Source organism: Scardinius erythrophthalmus (genome assembly GCF_964197995.2).
Source record: "Scardinius erythrophthalmus genome assembly, chromosome: 21".
NCBI lineage: Eukaryota > Metazoa > Chordata > Actinopteri > Cypriniformes > Leuciscidae > Scardinius > Scardinius erythrophthalmus.
In genome coordinates, this window is record NC_138241.1 from 30679526 (window position 1) to 30700414 (window position 20889).

Sequence of the window (20889 nt, forward strand, 5' to 3'; positions counted from 1 at the left end):
TGGATTTCTAGCGCATTTACTTGAACTCCTGAGGTAATATCTTTGGTTTGACCCATTAGAGAGGCGGCCAAAATCAGGGGCGCACTGTCTGACATGTATGCACATGAATCACTGTCACAAGCACACGGTCGGAGCAATATTACGGCATAATACATTTTTAACTAGCAGAATAGTACAACATCACGATACTCACTTTTAGCTATTTCTTTTAACTTATTATAGTATTTCGAAGGGCAAAAACATGCCCTTCGGCTATTGGCTTTACATCATCAAGTCAGCTGTCACTTTAGCGCAAGGCCCTGTTCGGTCGCACACTTGGCACAGCCCTTGAGACGGTACTGAGTAGTATATAGCATTAGCTCCTTAGCCTCAGCTAACTTGATCACGTCAAGCTAGGCAGGCATGGTTTCAGCAACCAGAAACCATGCCTGAATCTACTTCAATCTACTTACCTGTTTACTGTCACCTTTTGCTTGCTTAGTTGGGGTTTAAAGGACACTTAATCTGCTGTAATATTATTAATTTGACTGGATTGACACCACTGAATGAGAACAAAACTGGAATGAATTGAGCTAGATCAGGAATGTGTAACTTTGGTCCTGTAGGGCCACTGTCCTGCAAAGTTTAGCTCCATCCCTAATTTAACACATCATTCTGAACAAGCTAAATTAGGTCTTCAGGATCACTAGAAAGCTACAGGGCAGGTGAGTTTTTATCAGGGTTGAGGCTAAACTCTCCAGGACAGCGGCTTTCCAGGACCGAAGTTGCCTGTCACTGAGCTAGATGATGATTCTCTGTTTTCTGCAGAGCTGTTTTATAGTATCATTTAATAATTGATTAATTTAGCAAAATCAACAATGTTATTGAACTGAACTGAATCAACATTGAATTGACTTATTATTGACTTACAGGTATGTGTGTTGGAGCAGGGTTGAAACTTAACTCTGCAGGGTTGTGGCCCTACAGGAACTGATTTTTGCACCCCTGCCATCAGGTGTCCCAGAATAGACACGTTTAGTGAATGATTCTCTGTACCTTTTCCTAGCTGCAAGAAGGGACAGCACCACATTAGCCCAATACATCAACAATATTCTCTGGCTGGGTGGTTCCATTTTCTTTCTGGAGATGGAAGGGAACCACTCCACAGCTCCAAGATGGGCTCCACCATGGCTTGTTGTTCTCTATGCTCCACCGTGGGTTTGTCATCCCTCAAGCTCCACTTTGGTCTGTCGTCATCTTGGGTCCACCACAGACTTCTAGGCCTTTGGTAGCGCCTGGTCTCTCCACTCCATCAGCTCTCTATAGGCTTCCACATCCCTCAGGCTCCACCACTGTCCTCGCTCTTACTGGCTCCGGATCAGAGGATCAGCTCCACCTCGGATCGTTCGGATCAACCTTGGTCCTTTGGTCCAGTGTTGCACCGTTTCTTCATCCCTCCTGCTTTGCCTTGGTCTCCACCTTTCCAAGCTCCACCTAGGTCTGCAGCGATCCTCCAGCTTCACCATAGTCCACCATCTGGGACTGTATAAAAACCCAGCATACTCACTCACTCATGATTTGATCTCGTCTATGTTGCCTTGTTGTTTTCCTTCAGTGTTTTCCATGGCTCTCCTTAATCTCCTCGTTATTCTCCTTGATGCATATTCCTGGTTACCTCCTTTGTACTTCTGAAAGAACAAAGAACTTTTAAGTATCTTCAATTAGGGTCTGAATTAGTGATGGGTCTGTCATGAATGATTTGTTCATTTTGAACAAATCTTATATATGACTCAGGAATACCGAGTTGTCTCAGAGAGGGATTCGTTCATTTTGTGTTGACCGCACATGTGCAACATCCTATAGATTATGTACAGGAAACAGAAATGATTAGTTCACCTCTCGAGTCTTCGGGCTCAGGTCCGAGTCGTTCGTTCATCCCGAGGCTATGCTGTCTGTACCGGAAAGAGAAATTATTAGTACACCTCTCGAGTCTTCGGGTCTGACTCTTCTGAGTCTTTCGTTCTTTTGTCACGTTACATTACAGCGTATTGGACAATAATTTCCAAACTTTCTTACAAACAAGCACATAGTCCGTTTTTAACTCTTACACAATTTATCATTTTTTGAATGATGGTTCTTTTCCATAACATTGAATGTGGTAATAGAGAGTTGGTAATGCTCTAAACTTTATATCACTTTGATAAAGCAAAGATACCTACATATAACAACAACATACAGTTACGTGACAAAAGACCGAACAGCTCGAACCCGAAGACTCGAGAGGTGAACTAATCAATTCTGTATCCGGTACAAACTGCATAGCCTTATAGCCTATGGTGCTGTCGCGTGAAGAACGAACGACTTGAACCCCGAAGACTCCAGAGATGAACTAATCAATTCTGTATCCGGTACCGACTGCATACAGTAGGTTCAGCTTATGTGGCTGTCACGTGATGAATAAACGACTCAAACCCCAAGACTCGAGACGTGAACTAATCAAAACTAAACTTCTGTTTCCGGTAGGCTACTACAGACTGCAAAGCTCAGTTTATGAGAATGTCACAGGGTGAACTAACAGCTTAGATCGGGAGGTGAGGTAAACTAACAAAGTGTATAGCCTGAAGACCCAGATAAGCAACAAATTAATCGTTTCTGTATCTCATAATTTGGCCTTGTCCTTGCAATTATTTTCTTATTCTAAATGTGATCAACATTTGATGTGTTAATTTGGCTATTAACATGTAACATTTTAATTACATTCTGCTGAAATGAACGAAATACCCAAGGCGTCACTTTCAACCATGCTTCAATATCTGACGCTCAAAGCACCCTTTAGCGTCCATATGAGACGCATAACCCTACCACAGACCTAAACCTACCCAACCGAAGCGTCACATATTGACGCTAAAGGGTGCTTTGAGCGTCAGATATTGACGCTTCCGAAAGCGTCAGTTACATGACGCCTAAACCTACCCATAACCGAAGCGTCACATATGGACGCTAAAGGGTGCTTTGAGCGTCAGATATTGAAGCATGGTTGAAAGTGACAAAAAGTGACGCCTTAGGTATGAGAATGTGTTGCGAAATGACTTGAAAAAGATTAGTTAATTTTGATGAACGAGATTCAAAGATCGAGTCAGTAAAATGATCCGAACTTCCCATTACTAGTCTGTCTCTCTCACATTGTTGTTCACTTAGCTGCATTATCTGTGATTCACCCATTACCTCAACTATGAGGTCATCCCTATCTGCATCTGCTTTCTCCATCGACCAATTTTGTTTTGTTACATGCTTTTACATGATTTTTCATTTGGTTTCTCTAACAAACCAAAGCTTTTACTGATGAAACCCACATGTGGTTTACTTCTTCATTTGTTGGTATACTGCCACAAGAAGTGCATGCCAAGCTCTCTGGATCTGTGTTGCTCAAGAGATGCTACATCAAATCACAGTTCCATTTAGATTCCTCTCATGTGACCTATTCAGGGGCTTTCCATGTCATACATGGTAGTCCTTATGGTATTCCTTTAAATCACATGATTTTTTCTGTTGTAGTGTCCATAGAGAGAATTAAATACAATTAAACTTTAAGCTAAATAATCTTAAAATCCATCAAATAATTTTAGTCCATGCATCTGTGAGCTGCTGGGTTTAATTTGCACATCAATGGGCACATGAGTGCACTGTCAATTATTGTACTCACTCCAAACTCACATAAAACAGCACTAAGGAGAGCATGGTGTTACACAATGACTGGTGTTTTATGTTAATGGGTGTTAATAAATCGGAGAGCACTTCTCTATTGGAAAAAACTAAGGAAGAGAAAGTTAAAAATGAATAATTCCTCAAATATGACTTCTGTTGGTTAGGTTTTGGTATATATTAAAAAGCATAAGCATTTCGAAATTTCAGTGAAATTAAAATAAAACTTGGTCATTGAATTGAAAGGCCTCTTGATTCATTAGCCATTCTGCAAGACTTTGCCAAGGGCAAGTAAAGTTTCTAAACAGATTTTTTTTTTTTTTTTTTTTAAATGTCTGTGAAACTTATCTACAGATAAGTAGACAATAAACAGAAAGCTAATTTGCTGAAAATAGAACTACTCAGAAGTGCCTCATTATCTTCTGTCCATTATATTTATGGGACTCAGTTGGCAGACAGAAGCCTTTAGAGACCGAAGCCACAAGAAAAAGGGAGACTTCCCTTTTCAAATAAAAAGGGTTTAGAATATTACTGCCTGGAGAAACTGATATCTCTGTCCAGTGGTTTATGTCCGTATGTGAACTCTAGATTCCCTGACGTCTGGTTATTTTCCTTTCTATTAACATTTCCTCATTTTTTTATTTTTTTTTTAACTGTCATGATTCATACATTAACCGACGTTGTTAGATTACTGGTTTAAAGCCATAGTCCATCTCATCTGGATAGCTTACACTCTAAGAACACTCTCACATCACATCTCATATCACATTAAATTGAGCATACAGTTTCAGAACGGGCTGTCCATAATGGTAGATACCTCATAGTTTCTAGGTTATTGTTTAACACCCCAGTGGTATTGGTCAATATCTATGCATCAAAGAAATTTGATGACGATAAAGTTTCTCTGCTTTACCAAACCTCCATTCTAGCTATTGAATTATCGAAGGGGATTTGAACCTCTGCCAAAAGGGGCCTCGCACTACACTTTTTGTTCCAATGACTTCCATTCATACGCATGCGAATACATCAGACTGGAAACGCAATCTCATGCAAAGAGTTCCGTATTTCGCGGTGTTCCAAGTTTGGTGATCTCTGACCTGCGAATTCGCATCACGTGAAGACGTGTGACCTGTACAAGATCGATACGTGCACGGCATGACCTCTTGGCTGAATTAACATTTACATTTGTTATATGTTGAACTCATGTTTATAAAAGTAAACCCCGTAGAGTGTGACATCATATCATGATCAAATTAAATGAATCATATCGAAGTTTTGTGAGCTCAAAGTCTAGTGTAAACATGGCATGTTTCAGAGAAAAAAGTATGAGAGACTGCTCATTGCAAAGCCAATGGGTGGAGCTTGATGTCTAAAATAACGTCCCCTTCCTCTTGCAGCTGATGGCATGTTTACTGGCACGAGGGCGGGGCAACCTGTCACTCACATAACATCACAGCAATATCAACAACCATCCAGTCAATTCCGATGGACAAAATCAAGTTCCGCACTACATTTTTTCTTGTTTGAGAAGCTGCAAATGCTGCAATAAAAGTGATGCATTTAAAAATACTACTGTAAAAATCACATATCTTTTTTAAAAAACGTATCTTTTTAATCCTTCAGAAGAACGATTAGGTCCAAGTAATTTACAAATAATCTCTTCAAACACTAGATACAATCAATTTCAAAACACTTGAAATCTATCCAGGCCAGATTCTCTGTAAAGATCCAGCCCTAGAATACATTCCAGGAAAATATCTATGGATTACAGGAAAACCTTGCCTCAGTCACCAAATCATGCAGTCAGCTATCTAGGAAAAAAGGCAGTATGTCAAAGACAGGAAGGAAGATCAAGCCCATGCGGTGTTTCAGTGAATGTGTTTAGACTGTATGGATATTTTTTGCCCAAAAAACCTTGTATTGGTCACTTGCTTCTGGGTAAACTCTGATCTCTGTTCTTCTGCCAGTAAGTGACTCCAGGATGTGCTCTGATTGTAATATGATATAGGAAATCCTCTTCAGGAGGAAGAGCTCTCTGATCTTATCTTCATCGAGAGGTTTCCTGCTATCTTTCTATCTTTTAAATATAAATGTCTCAAGAGTTATCATAACCCTAATTTCAACTACGGTCATACAAAACGTTTCAACAATATATATATATATATATATATATAAAAACTTTTTTCAAAAAAGGATTAATTTCATTTTTCAAGCTTTCATTTTTTACATTTTCTCAGTAAGCAAAAACCATAGCAAAACTCTGTAGCTCCCATTGCATAAGACTTACGGGAAACTGAAATAATGTTAATAACTCCAGAGAGCCACAATGAAACAGTATTTCTAATGTACAGTATTCCCAAGGCATTTATAATGTTCTAATTACCAGGTGCCTCAGGCTCTTGATTATTGTGCATTTTTTTCAATTCTGAAACCTCAAACAGTAAAAAAAAAAAAACTTGTGAAATGAACAACTCAATAAGAGAGCTATGTATTTTACCTGAAGTTTTTGGAAAATTCAACCAGAATCTTTCTGACACGTAGTTTTGAAAGCAGAAGTATATACACACACACATATGTTGTTTGTTAAATCATAAGCACATTTTACAATGAAAAAAATGTCATGATCCATTAATAACCTAATTTAGGATTTCCTATAAGCAAAGCTCTCAAAAATGAATTCATTTAAAGAAAATAAAGCAGAAAAGTAGTGAAGGTATAGTGAAGCTCTTACCTGAAATATATTCTGAGTCTCTTCAAAGCCTTGATCAATCATCCTGCTTCTTTCACCCAAGCCAGGTACAAGTTTCACTTTCATTTGCTTTGTAGTGTAGGCTATTTCAATTTTCTACCATAAACCACCTATACTTTCAGCAAAAAGTAAATATTAAAAAACACAAAACCCTTCAAAATTAAAATTAAAATTAGAAATTAAAACCGGTAGTCTGTGATATAACCACACAGGTTTCTTTTTCTCAAGGTCATGCTTGTGAGACAAACGTCTCAAGTTACGACGGTAACCATAGTTCCCTAAGATCAATGACGCTTTGGGAACGCCCCTGCGTGATTGCGAATAGCACGAGCGGTCTCTTTAGTGGCCTGGAGAGACAAATCTGTTGCCCGACACAGTTCTCGAACCGCATCAGGCCCCACCTCCTCACTATCATCCAGGTGCCTCAGCAGGTCGGCTTGGTAAGCCTGTAATATAGACATGGCTGACCTGCTGCCATTCCCACTAACACAGATGATGCCTTTAGGGGTAACATCGGGGCCTTCAGGGACGATGCCAAGGATGGATGAATAACTCGCAAGCGTCGGTTCCACCTTCGCCATCGCCCCATAACCATACTCTTTTAATCCTTTTATATCAGCGTAGACATGAACTTGAGAACTAAACACACGTGATGAGTGTGGTTTATTCCACGACCTAGATAATACTTTGTGGAGGTCGGGAAAAAACGGAAGGCCCCGGGGTGGAGGTACTGTGTTTGGTGTCAGAAAGCGCTCATCCAGTTTGCTTTTAGGATGAGCGCCTTGTTTCTTGGCTGGCCACTTGATGTTCAACTTTGACACAGCCCGAGAAACTACCTCCACCAGTTCTTCATATGCAGGGGAAAGAGATGACGAATCCTCTTCCCGTCTCATTGCTCAGCACATCCACTTCCTCAGAACTACATAGCTGAAGCACCGGGCTCTTCTCCGGGGCGGAAGAAGCTGCAACGGCTTCTGATCCTGGAGAGAGAGCGCTGGATCCCCTGGGTAAAGGCTGAGAAAGGGCGGGAAACTCACTCATCAGTTGTGTTAAACAGAAGCTCAAGCATGTTCGCTTGACGTACAAGAACCAATGAGGTTAATTCTCACGCATCAAGCAGGTTTGGTTGAGCTTCTGTTTATGTTCTCTGATCAATGTTTAAGTGTGAATAAAAGCCTAAACTCAATCTGTTCATCATATAAAGCAATCGTGTCTCTTCAGAAAAATTGACTAAACCGCTCAATTTTTTGAAGCATCAAAGTGGTAGTTGCGTAGCTGTCAATGGAGGGACAGAAATCTCTCAGATTTCATCAGAAAGATCTTCATGTTCTGAAGATGAACAAAAGTCCTATGGGTTTTGTACAACATGAGGGTGAGTAATTAATTAATGGATTTTCTTTTTTGGGTGAACTATCCCTTTAAGAAAGAACCGTGTAATATAAGGTAACTACATTTAGGTTTAGGGGTAGGTTCAGGATTAGAACCAAATTGGGCTAGTTTTGATTGGCCATTGGGCTAGAGTTGCTGCACAGACCTGGCAAGTGGCAACCCTGGTAATGACAGTCAAACTGGTGTGGCATCGAAAAGGTGAGTTTCGTTATTCTGGACTCAATTATAATTACAACACCGACTACGCCACCCTGGGAATTTCACCCAGGGAAATTATGGTCCAATAAGGACACACAGGTTCGTTCCCACAAAGACACAGCAGAGACGTGAATACAGAAAATAACAATAATACTTTATTATAATAACTAGACTAAAAGCTCGACACACACACACTTCCATACACCAGGGGTTAATGTGGCTTCAGAATCAAAACTAAAGAAAAATAACAAATCAAAAATAACATGTCGGATGGCAAGGAGAAATAACAAACCTACCCAATTCCATTTCACTACAAGCACTTCACACGTACAGTAATGTACTCACTTCACCACAAGCACACGTGCATTCAAGTGACAGGGAATTCAAAAGACTCAAATCACTCAGTGAACAAGGGTACCCATTAACTTGGACCTAGAGTGGTCAGCACTCCTTCTCAGCCGATCCAACAAAGTTAACAAAATCAATGTCAAATTGTCACAAATCAATAAACAAGAAAAAAAGTACAATAATCAAAATGATCAAATCAACAAACAAGAAAAGAAAAATACAAGTTGATCAACAAAATACAAAACAAAAACAACAAAATAACAGATGCAAATCACATTACAACTTGTCCATTAACAACACACACACACACACACACACACAGGATGCATTTAAAATCACGCAAACTCACAACCATTAATACTTATTTCTCACGCTCGCACACTCGTACATATACACGCTCACACACACTTCCAACAATAAACAGCACACTCAAACACTCACATCAACTTTGAATTCATCCACACAACCATACAAACCCCACAGACACAATATTCCAGTTGAAACAGTGCGGAGGTGGCCAAACGGCCACACGGATTAATACTCGGGTCTCACAATCTCCCGATGTCAAGTTCACTTGATGTGGACAGGTCAAGCAGGCGCAGTTGAGTTGAGGCAAGACGGAACGTCACGGCAACGCACAACGACAGTAGTCTATTCAAGACAACGAAGGCAAAGACCAAACAGGAAGGAAGGGGAAGCCCGGTCACAGTCCCAATCAGCTGTCATCACACGGACATATTACCGGCTCTTGGCCCCTTTAGCTACAACAGAGGGGAACACGATATAACAAATCCTTTCGCGGATATCCACCCATTAAATCAAATCATTTACCCACCTGATTATTAACAAATCAGCCCTTCCAACGTCAGACCACGATAGATAAACAGCCCAGGATGCATACTAAAACAACAGAATGCATATAGCCAACAGCTCGCCCAACACAAAAATATTTATTTCTTCATGGTAACATACCCAAATACTGCGTGGCACAGCTCGAAGATCCCCATAAAGGAATAACTCGAAAGAACAGCGTCCAAGTTTGCAGCAGTCAACGCACGCCAACAACGCAATAGCTTCCTTTAATACACACTCACGCACCTAAAGCGCACCTGTATCTAATTAGGTGATTACCATTCATTTGTACTAGGGTTGTACCAAAATTAACGAGGCAGCTATGACTACTACACTGGCATAGATTGTAGGTGGATAAAGACAACAGCCCTGCTGCTGCACATTAAAAAAGGAGACATAACCAGACATCATTTGAAGCACTAGAGGTTATGGCTTTTCCAGCAAAGAAGATACAGTATTAGATTGCAGTCAGGGTGTTGGATGTCAAGTACCCTGCCAGAGATTCCTTCAGTGTTTTTGTTGGGTTAGAGAGGATAAGCTACTCACCTAAATGCCATGTGGAAAATCCCTTCATTCAAGGTGACAGACGGGGAAAAACATTTCCTTTTCATTGTAAGCCTTCAAAAACAATTAGGCATGAGTAAAAAAAAGTTAACTATAATATAATGCAATAATACCAATACATACGTATATAACAACATATAACGTGTACAATACATAAGTGTACAATATGTACAATACATATAACTTTTCTTTTGATAGGCTGTAATGGAGAAAGATGTTTTGTAGATCCAGATTGTGTAGATACCAGCAGGGTACGGTGGCCCAGTAGTGCAAAACACAACGAGTTTTAAAAAGCAAACAAAAGTTCACAACACAACGGAAATGAATACGGTGGCCGAGAGTGCTCAACGCGCTGCAACTGAAGAAAACACATGAAAATAGAAAAAAAACACCTGCAAAATATGAAAACATCTTCATCGGTTTTACAACACACGTGTGCTCCAAATACTCACAACACAAGCAAATACAGAAACGCGCTGCAAAAGGTCACAACAAAACCAAATACAGAGAAACGCGCTGCATATAGAACAGAACACAACGGAAATGTTTCTAGGGGACCCCAATAAGTGACGAACCCGGCTGTGACATGTTTACAGCTCAAAGTCTACTCTTTTTATTTTATTTTTTTTTTTTACTTTTTTGTGTGCAAAATGTACAGAGATGGCATGTTTATGACATATAACTTTGTACAAAATGTATTAACAGTAATATTGTCAATACATTTTGTACAAAGTTATATGTCATAAACATGCCATCTCTGTACATTTTGCACACAAAAACATATGTTCAATGTTGTCAGAATACAAATGAGAAAATAAGAGTTAACAATGAGCTGAAAACTACAAAAAAAAAAAAAAACTTGAGAGTGAGATATTAATCTATACATCAGTTACATTGTACACATTGTCATGCTATGTTTAAATAAGTTTCATAAGAAATGTTAGGTAATGCAGGGTCCAAAGATGAAAAGGCCAGTTTTAAAGTTGAGACACTCACACAGATATATAACGCAACTTTTAACAACTTTTTCGTATAAAATGTATATTTGCAACAGTTATATTAACAGCAATAATAAGACATTTCTGGTAATAACAGCTATTCAGCTGATGAACACTGTGCTGTTTTGTCATGGGAACATCCCAGGTGAAAATAATGAGGAAATTACCTTTTCTCTCTCCCTTTAGCAAGTGTTGGGATGCAAACAAACCGTTTGGAATGCACTTGCTGAAGGGAGAAAGAAAACATTCTCCCTTCCGATAAGCTTCAAGGGCTCTGCTGTCTGCCCTTCGAAGGGAGTAGGGCATAGGGATGCGGGATGCTCACATTCACAAGCAATAAGCATGTCCCAGCCGGGTTCGTCACTTATTGGGGTCCCCTGGAAACATTTCCGTTGCGGTCTGTGTTATTTGCGGTGCGTTTCTGTATTTGGTTGTGTTGTGAGTATTTGGAGCGCACATGTGTTGTGAAACTGATGACGTTTTCTTAATTTGCTGGTGTTTTTCTATTTGCATGTGTTTTCTTCAGTTGCTGCGTGTTGAGCTCTCTCGGCCACCATAAATGAGCCACAACACCATAGACATCATGATGTCTATGCACAACACAATGGAAAATGTACAACAACGAAATAAAGCCGCAGCACAACGGAAATATAAAAAATATAGCAACACCACGATCAGTTTTAACAGTATGTAGCTAACCACTGTATATCGACATTTATTAATTCAAAATCAAAATCGCATCCCGGACGATCACTAAGGGAATGTCTGCCAATTCCTCCAAGTTATTAAAACGTATAATTTGTATTAATTCAAATTACTTTTAACATTCAAAAACAGATAAGTTCAAAATCCAAAGCTTGATTGTATTGGTAGTAGACTGGCTTACTACAGGTGACTTTTTTCCAAAACCTCCCCTCATGCATTTACAGTGAACAATTACGTTTTAGGAAATTTCGGTAATATAAAAGTTCTTTTTTATTTTTTATCATGTTTCAAAGGTTGAAATTCCTATTAACCAGACTGACTTACAACAGGTGAAATTTTGCCAATAGCCCCCTGTATGCACAGTACACAATTTATTTTTTATAAAAACATTAGGCCTGCTGTAATTCACCTAAAGGTTTTTTTTTTATGTCCCAAAGCTTGTGGTAGGTTCTCTAAGACTTGAGAAATTAGAAAATGCCAGACAGTCTGGTTAAAAAGCGACCAGACCCTGAAAAAACAGGATCTTGCTGGAAATTACCATTTGAACTCACCATGTGAGACAAAAGTCTCACCTCCGAGTCATCCAAATCTAAATTTCATTCCCTCATCCCTCACCCCCTGTCTCTCATACTCAGATCACCTGAATTCACCCAAGAAAATACATAGTTTTAATGTGAATGATTATCATCGAGTATTGTACATTTTTGGTATCATTTGTCTCAGTACGACTGGTACAACCGTACAAATGTCTCATTTCCAAATAAGTAAAACATAAGGTAATTAGGTTTTTAGGAGTTTAGAGATAGCTGGCACACAAAGGAAGGTGATCTCTAGACAAATCTCCTATCCCCAAAAGGTGTCAGCTCTGAATGTAAATTCCCATTGTTAGCAGATGTTTCCATGTGAAAGAAGTTTCTGTCTATATAAGGAAATGCGACGAGAAGATCGGGGCCTTTCAGTATTTCAGATTAGCCCGTGAGGCTGAGAGTAAGACTATCTTTGAATTGATTATGAAATTGGCATGATCCATTTACCTGACATAATAAATTGTTACATTTGATTATTCTAACTGACATTGACATTATTTTTTATTAAAGAGTTAAAAAGAATAGTCAAACATTCGCTCACATTTAATGATGCACAGATATCATTAAAACCTTTTCATTTATGGAGTCATATGAAATAACGAGAGAATACCGGTACATATGAAAAAATGTATTGCATTTAATTAAAAAATACTTTGCCACGAGAAAAGACAGTAACACGTAAAGACCTTCCGCGCTGGTCGGATGCCAGACTTTGGGCCAATCAAGCGCAAGCTTACAGTTCTGACCAGACTGACTTATTACGGGTGAAATTGTGCCAATACCTTCCTGTAATTCTGCAGTTCACCAAATGGTTTTTATTTTTATTTATCAAATTATATTATAATAAATGATACATTTTAACCTCTTGTTGGAATTGCCAGATGTTCCCTTAGGGATCATGCACTGCGGTAGCCATAGGTGGTAGCGCATCAAAGCATTCTAGAGTTTAAATACGCAGCTATAATTCATGTAGGTGATTTGGAAGTAATATTTGATGTCGATATACAGTGGTTACAGTCTGTTAAAACTAATCGTGGTATTGATATATTAAGACTGCCGACTGTCAAACTCAGTTCCTGTAGGGCCACAGCCCTGCAGAGTTTAGCTTCAACCGTAATTAAACACACCTGATCAGCTAATCAAGTCCTTCAGGCTTATTTGAAAACTGCAGGTGTGTGTCGTGTTTTGAACCAGGGTTGGAACTAGGGCTGTGGCCCTCTAGTGCTGCGTTCCAGTCCACTTTTAGACACGCACTTGCGAACTTCCCTAAGCACTTCCCCTCGGGGGAATCCCTGCCGCCATTTTGAAGTGCGTTCCACTTCCTGAAGTGGACGAGGGAAGTTTATATGGACAGACCCTCGTTCCCTCGATTTTGACCGAGGTACACTTCAGGCACCTGTATGTCCCACAATGCAACACGATTGTGACGTCACCGCATATCTCGTCTAATCACACAGCTTATTCCAAGTGACCAAGGGCTTAGGACGTTCCAATTCAGCCCATTGCAGTTTCCGCCAGTAGTGGGCACTCGCAATGACGTACATCCGAGTGAATGAGACGAAGATAAGTTAGCGAGTGAAGGGCATAACAATTTTGGACTGGTGCTGCGTTCCAGTCCACTTTTAGACACGCACTTGCGAACTTCCCTAAGCACTTCCCCTCGGGGGAATCCCTGCCGCCATTTTGAAGTGCGTTCCACTTCGTGAAGTGGACGAGGGAAGTTTATATGGACAGACCCTCGTTCCCTCGATTTTGACCGAGGGAGCGAGTCTGCTTCAAATGTACACTTCAGGCACCTATATGTCCCACAATGCAACACGATTGTGACGTCACCGCATATCTCGTCTAATCACCACCACACAGACAACTATATGATATATTAATTATAATTTTTTTTAAATTTAAAACAACCCAAACACACCTATAAACATTTGGATGCTGCATTAAACAAATTCTTAAAGGGAAAAAAATGTAAATAATAAATCAACTCCACAGCTGATTCCAAGTGATCAAGTGCTTTAGGACGTTCCAGTTCAGCCCATTGCAGTTTCCGCCAGTAGTGGGCACTCGCAATGACGTACATCCGAGTGAACGAGACGAAGGGAAGTTAGCAAGTGAAGGGCATGACAATTTTGGACTGGAACGCAGCCTGGAACGCAGCACAGGAACTGAGTTTGTGCAATGGCAAGGAAAACTAACTTTACCGCGCTCCAAGAGCCCTCTAGTGGTCGGGAGCATTTCCATTGTGTTGCGGCTTTATTTCGTTGTGTTGTACATTGTCCGTTGTGTTGTACATTTTCTGTTGTGTTGTGCATTTCCTGTTGTGTTGTGAACACAACAGGAAATGCACAACGGTTTTGGTTGTTAAAGGTTGATGTTTGTTTGCTGGTATCCTATAGCGTAATCGGGATTTATCTGTGTTTATCTTGAAGGTTATATAATATGTTAATGACTTAAAGAAAAAAAAATATATATAGTATACTGTATATATGTATTTTATTTATTTTTTATTCCTTTTTTTTTTCAGGACCAGAACATTGAGATTTTTTTTTTCTCTTTGACGCTACAAAACGAAACCCAGAATCTAAAAATATTAGGCCTAACGTTACTTGTTTCTTGTCTATGCATTTTCATTTATTTTTATTTTTTTAGGCCTATTATGAGCTTTCTTTTTTATTTTTCTATGGATATTTAATTTCATAATGAGGTCTATACACTGGGAAATGTGTGTATAAAGCATTCACATCTAATAATTTGCGGTCTTAGCCTGCACTCTTTTTCAATCTTTTTTATTTCCTATTTCTTTTTTTCTTTCTTTTTTCTTCTCCTGTTTTTGTGTGTTTATGGAGGTATGCGTGTGTAGGCCTATATGTTTGTGTATGTGGGTAAATGTTTGTAAATATTTGTGTGATAAGCTCTCTCATGAACATCGCCCTTTTCTCCCCGTTCTCCGCCTATTTATTTTGAAGGCTAGGTAAAGGTTTATTTGTTATTCATTTAAATATTAGGAGTTTGGTACATAAAATTGATTTGTTAAGAGCTTGGCTTTCCTACAATAAGTCATCACACTTTCTGAAACATGGCTGAATAGTGATATATCCGATGCAGATGTTAAACTTGATGGGTATACGTTGTATAGAGCAGACAGGACTAGCCTACTCGTGGTGGGGGAGTGGCCACGTAGGATATCTCGTCACATCTATTTTCAAAACTCATTATGCCAAATGAGAGAGCTGTACACTTTGAATGCTTATTTGTTAATATTGCTTTTCATGAAAACAAGCAGATAACTATAGGTAACATTTATAGACCTCCGAATTCTCCTGTTGACTCTACTAATTGTATTCTTGCTACTATTAATTCTTTAGACCATGCAAATGAGCTGATTTTACTTGGTGATTTCAATCGCAATTGGCTGGATCGTTCATCCACTCACGAGAAAAATGTATTTAATGGTTTAAATCTTACTCAATTGATTACTGATCCGACTAGTGTAGTTAATAAATCCAAGTCTCTTCTGGACTGGATTTTGGTTACTCATCCTAATAGAATCTCTAAATCTGGTGTATTGTCGGATTGTTTTAGTGATCACTCAATTGTTTTTTGTGTATGGAAAATAAAATTGCCCAGTCTTCCGCCAAAAGTAATTAGAATAAGGCAATGTAAAAAACTGAATACAGAGGCTTTTATTCAAGACTTATTAAGCATTAACTGGTCCAGATTTCAAATGATCCCTAATGTTGAAGACGCCTGGAACTTCTTTCTCTCCGAGGTACTTATAGTCATTGATAAATATGCACCCTGGACATCTATAAAGGTAAAAGGTAATCATTTACCTTGGATTGATGGTGAATACATCTATTTAAACAGCGTGATAAAGCCTGCAGATATCGCAAGACAAAGGAAGCTGCTGATTGGTCTGAATATAAGAAATTAAGAAATGCTTGTACAACTAAAACAAGAAATGCTAAATCAAATTATTATAAGCACTCTTTATCATATGACATCAAAAACCCTAAGCAGTTTTGGAAGAGACTTAACTCTTTAATCAACAAAACCAATACAAGTTCTCCTAAACTTAGAGTGAATAATAACATTATCACTGACCCTATTTCAATTGCTAATGCCCTCAACGAACACTTTGCTTCTATTGGTTGTTCACAACCTTCTGAGTTCTTTTATTCTATAACAAATCCTGTGAACAATATATCTTTCTCATTTTCTACAATTTATCCCTCTGAAGTCCAACAGGCCATCTCAGAAATAAAGTCTTCTAATGGTGTTGGTCCTGATGGTCTGGACATGAAGTTTATTAAGCTTTCTTCTCATGTCTTATTTCCACTTTGTGATTTATTTAATTTATCACTTTCCACCTGTGTAATTCCATTAATGTGGAAATTTGCGAAAGTAATACCACTACACAAAGGGGGTGATTCACTTGATGTCAATAATTATAGGCCAATTTCTATAATCAATAATGTAGCTAAGATATTTGAAAAGCTGATTTTTAGGCAATTGTTTAAATATATTAATGACTTTTCTCTATTAACACCAAATCAATCTGGATTTAGACCTCACCACTCTACAACAACAGCCCTTACATTATTTACCAATGATATTTTTTCGGCACAAGATAATAATAGGTCCACTGGTGCAATCTTTATTGACCTCACTAAGGCATTTGACTTGGTCAATCATTATATTCTTCTCGACAAACTATATGCTATTGGTCTTTCCAAATCAGCTGTTCTCTGGTTTAATTCTTATCTGCATTACAGACGTCAAAGTGTGTCTTTTAATGATGCTCTCTCCCAGGCTAGAATAATGGAAACAGGTGTCCCTCAGGGTTCTTCCCTAGGGCCTCTCTTATTTTCCATTTTTATAAATGATCTTCCACAAATATGCTTAGACTGTCAGATTCATCTATATGCAGATGATACAGTTATGTATACATCTAACAACGATATATCTAAGATTCAAACCTCACTTCAATCTGACTTTAATTTAATTCAAACATGGTTCTCTTCTAATTTACTTTTGTTGAATAAAAATAAGTCTTATAGCATGCTTCTTATAGCATGCAACCAGATCTGCATTTCATAAGCAAAAAAAATCTCTTCAGGTTAAATTCCTGGATGGTTCACCTTTGAAGAATGTTGAGGAGATTAAATATCTGGGTCTTTGGCTCGACTCCCGACTTACTTTTAAAACTCATATTGATTCTATTGTAAAAAACATAAATTGTAGCTTAAGAATGTAATATCGTTCAATTAATTGTTTTACAAAACATATTAGATTAAAAATTATTACTCAACTATTATTGCCCATAATTGATTATGCGGATGTTGTTTATCAGAATACAGCTGATACTAATCTTAGGCCTTTGAATGTGATTTATAATAGTATCTGCAGATTTGTTCTGAAATGTCCATTTGGAACACATCACTGCCAAATATATCAGTCATTGAATCTTCTTTCACTAAATTCAAGACGGCAGTTTCACTGGCTGCAGTTTGTACACAAATGCATTTTTTTAAACTATCCATCTTACTTGAAACAATACTTGATTCCATACCAAACATCTTATAGCCTAAGAGACACAGGCCATTTTTTCTTTTTTGTACCAAAGATATCCAAAGAAAGTGGGAGGAGAGCCTTTAAATTTAAAGCTCCTTCTGAATGGAATGCTTTACCTAGATCTTTTAGATCTATATCCTCCTTTTACCAGTTTAAGATGTCTCTCCTTAATCATTTGCATAGCAGTTGTAACTGTTTTTCTCAAGTTTGACATTTATATCATTGTTTATATGAATGACTCTAATAGTTTGTCTAATTTCTAATGGTTGGACTGGGGAAGACATGGGTGGTTTTGTTGTGATGGAGAGCTTTTGTCTTTGTTTTGTTAGTATGTAGGCTATGTATGTATGTGAATGTTTTTCTTGTTGAGGTCCCCTCGAAAACGAGATGTCACATCTCAAGGGGTTTTCCTCTTTACAATAAATTTCAAATAAAATAAACTTATGTTTGCTTTTTAAATTTCGTTGTGCACTAGTAGTATGGGGAACCATGTTACCATAAAGCCACATCCTGACCTCCTGGTGTTTTTATATGTTTCATAATTTGGTTATTTCCATTATTTCAGCCTAGCAGAATAGTTACACATATTTTATGCTGTATACTGTTCTTGGAGTCATGTCTCTCTTGAGTTTAAAAAGTTGATCATGTTATTATTATTTTTTTGTACTCAAAAAAATTATTTTAGCTCTTTGTCAATTTCATTAATTAAAATGAGCATATACAACACAACCCTTCATAGAAATGATTCCAGCTTAATTTCATTAAACGTAATCAATGTAATTTGTAAAAAATGTGGTTTACCAAATTTTTTTTAATTGAGTCAACATGAATATTTTTCGTTCGTCTTAACCGGGTGTCACTCAAAAAAAGAATTTTGGCCTCTTGTTAAAATAATTAATTACAATAAGCAAAAGTAACACGATTGTTTAATATTGTCACAACTTAATTTAATTGTGTTCAATCAACCTAATTCATTTGTGTGAAAACTACATGAATCATTGTTGCTGACAACTGACTGGGCAGTGGATCTGTAGTTCCCAGCATGCTTTGCAAGGGACTGCATTAAGAGGGTCAATTTAGGGAAAAAGTGTTATTTTATGTGTTTTTCAGTAAATGGAAAGATGTTGTTAGTTAATGTTAGTGTTTAATGTTCAGTTATGTTAGAAACTTAGAGGACTTTCTGTAATGTTTTTGAATTTTGTGGTTACCATTATGCAGAAGAGTGGCGACTGTGTTTAGGCTGTGGGCTCAGTATTATATGAAGGTAAAACAGTAGCAAAACTCGAGAGCTTGCTAATTTGAATGTGAGAACTTGTAAAATTAATATTTGTATTTGTAAGTTGAAATTTATACTTGCAGCTCTGATGTGAAAAGCTGCATCTGTCGATTAGCACACACAGACAATACTCAGAACACCTGTGTTTTGAATTCGAAGTTGCAGATTAATAGTTACAAATGTGTAAAGTGTCATTTACATAAACAAAATGACAGGCACAATTGTGTACTACACATTTATCTTTGTGCTTTAGTTCAGTTTCGTTGTACAACCACAAGTCGGCACTCACAACCTCTCATATCTGGCAGTACAACTTCAAATCCTAGCGCTTTGACTTTTGCTACTCTTTTTGCGATATGCCTGTAGCAAAACTCACTCGTGCACTTGTAAATGCAGACTTGAGAGAGCAGAGTCGGGGGCGGGGCTGGGGTCGGAATGAAGTCATTTTATTGGTCGATGCCTCACCAATGAACAACGCCAGCCACAATGAAAACATTTATGCTTATGTATCAGCTATTTTTTAAAACGCTTGGAAAATATTTTTATGAAATATCATTAGTTTTACTGGAATAGTTTTACAGAATATAAACGCAACGCGTTTAATTGAGACAGTGGTATTAAAAGACCAAACTCAGGAAACACCATAAAGCATACAGAAAAAAAAAATGAGCACGGAATATGAACGCAACGCGTTTAATTGTAGCCTACGTTTTCCTCGAACCCAATAAAACACTTAATGAGGCTTAATGGACCAACAGTTATAAAATAAAAATTAAAAACAATAAAAAACACATAATTTGTTACTTTATTAATAAAACACAGGCAGCGAGTTTATTTGCACTGAACACACATTTGCTTATATATATATGCCAATTCCATTGCAATATGAAAATGCTCCTAAATTATCTGATAAGAATGTAAAATGTATACCTTGAAATGCAATGTAAGTCGCTTTGGAAAAATGTAAATGTTTTAAATATTCACCCTAGCCTAACTGTTGGACACACAAAAACAAACAAAACATAAATAAATTATATATATACGTGTGTGTGTGTGTTTGTCTTTTACAGTCTATGGTGGTATATATATACCAGATATGGCATATATGGCATACGTCATATGTTTTACATAATATTCTGTGCTCATCTGCTTTTCTGTAGTATGCATTAGCATTGTGTCGACTGAGTTTGATAATATCGTTTATTTATTTTAATATCAGTCTAATGCATTAAGCCATGTTAGTGTTTCAGTGCACGCGGGTTTCGTGACATCATCGAACTCCCATTTCATTGGCTAGGTACCAACCAATAAAACGGCTCCTTTGACCCCCCCCCCCCCCCTCCTCCTCCCGCCCCCCTTTCTCTCTCACCGCTTCTGAGTTTCAAGTGCACAAGTTAGTTTTGCACCTGATATATCGCGAAAAGAGTAGCAAAAGTCAAGGCGCGAAATTTGAAATTGCAGTGACAGATTTGAGAAGCTGCAAGTGCCTAATTGAGGAAGTACTGGAATGTGAACGTAAGATTAAACGCAAAATATATATTACAAGTTTGTGTCTGTCGTTGTATTTCTGTGAATGGCATTTTACACATTTGTGTCTACTTGTCTGCAGCTTCAGATTCAGAATACAGGTTTGTGACTATTATCTGCGAGTGCAAATTTCAACATTCAACTTCAGATTTTTATTTTACAGGTTTTCACATTGGAGCTGTGAGTGTAAATGTTCATGTACAAGTACGAATATTTATTGTACAAGTTCTCAAATTCACATTTACATGCTCTCGAGTTTTGCTACTGTTTTACCTTCATAGTATTATGCTATATGTGCATTAAACCTCGTGTTCAGACTGTGGGCACTCAGTATACACTGTGTAAACCTCGCTTACAGACCTGCACAAGTAATAATTCAATTGAATACTAGTAGTGTCTATCATTAGAAGTGACCATAGAGTCAAATTAACAAAAATT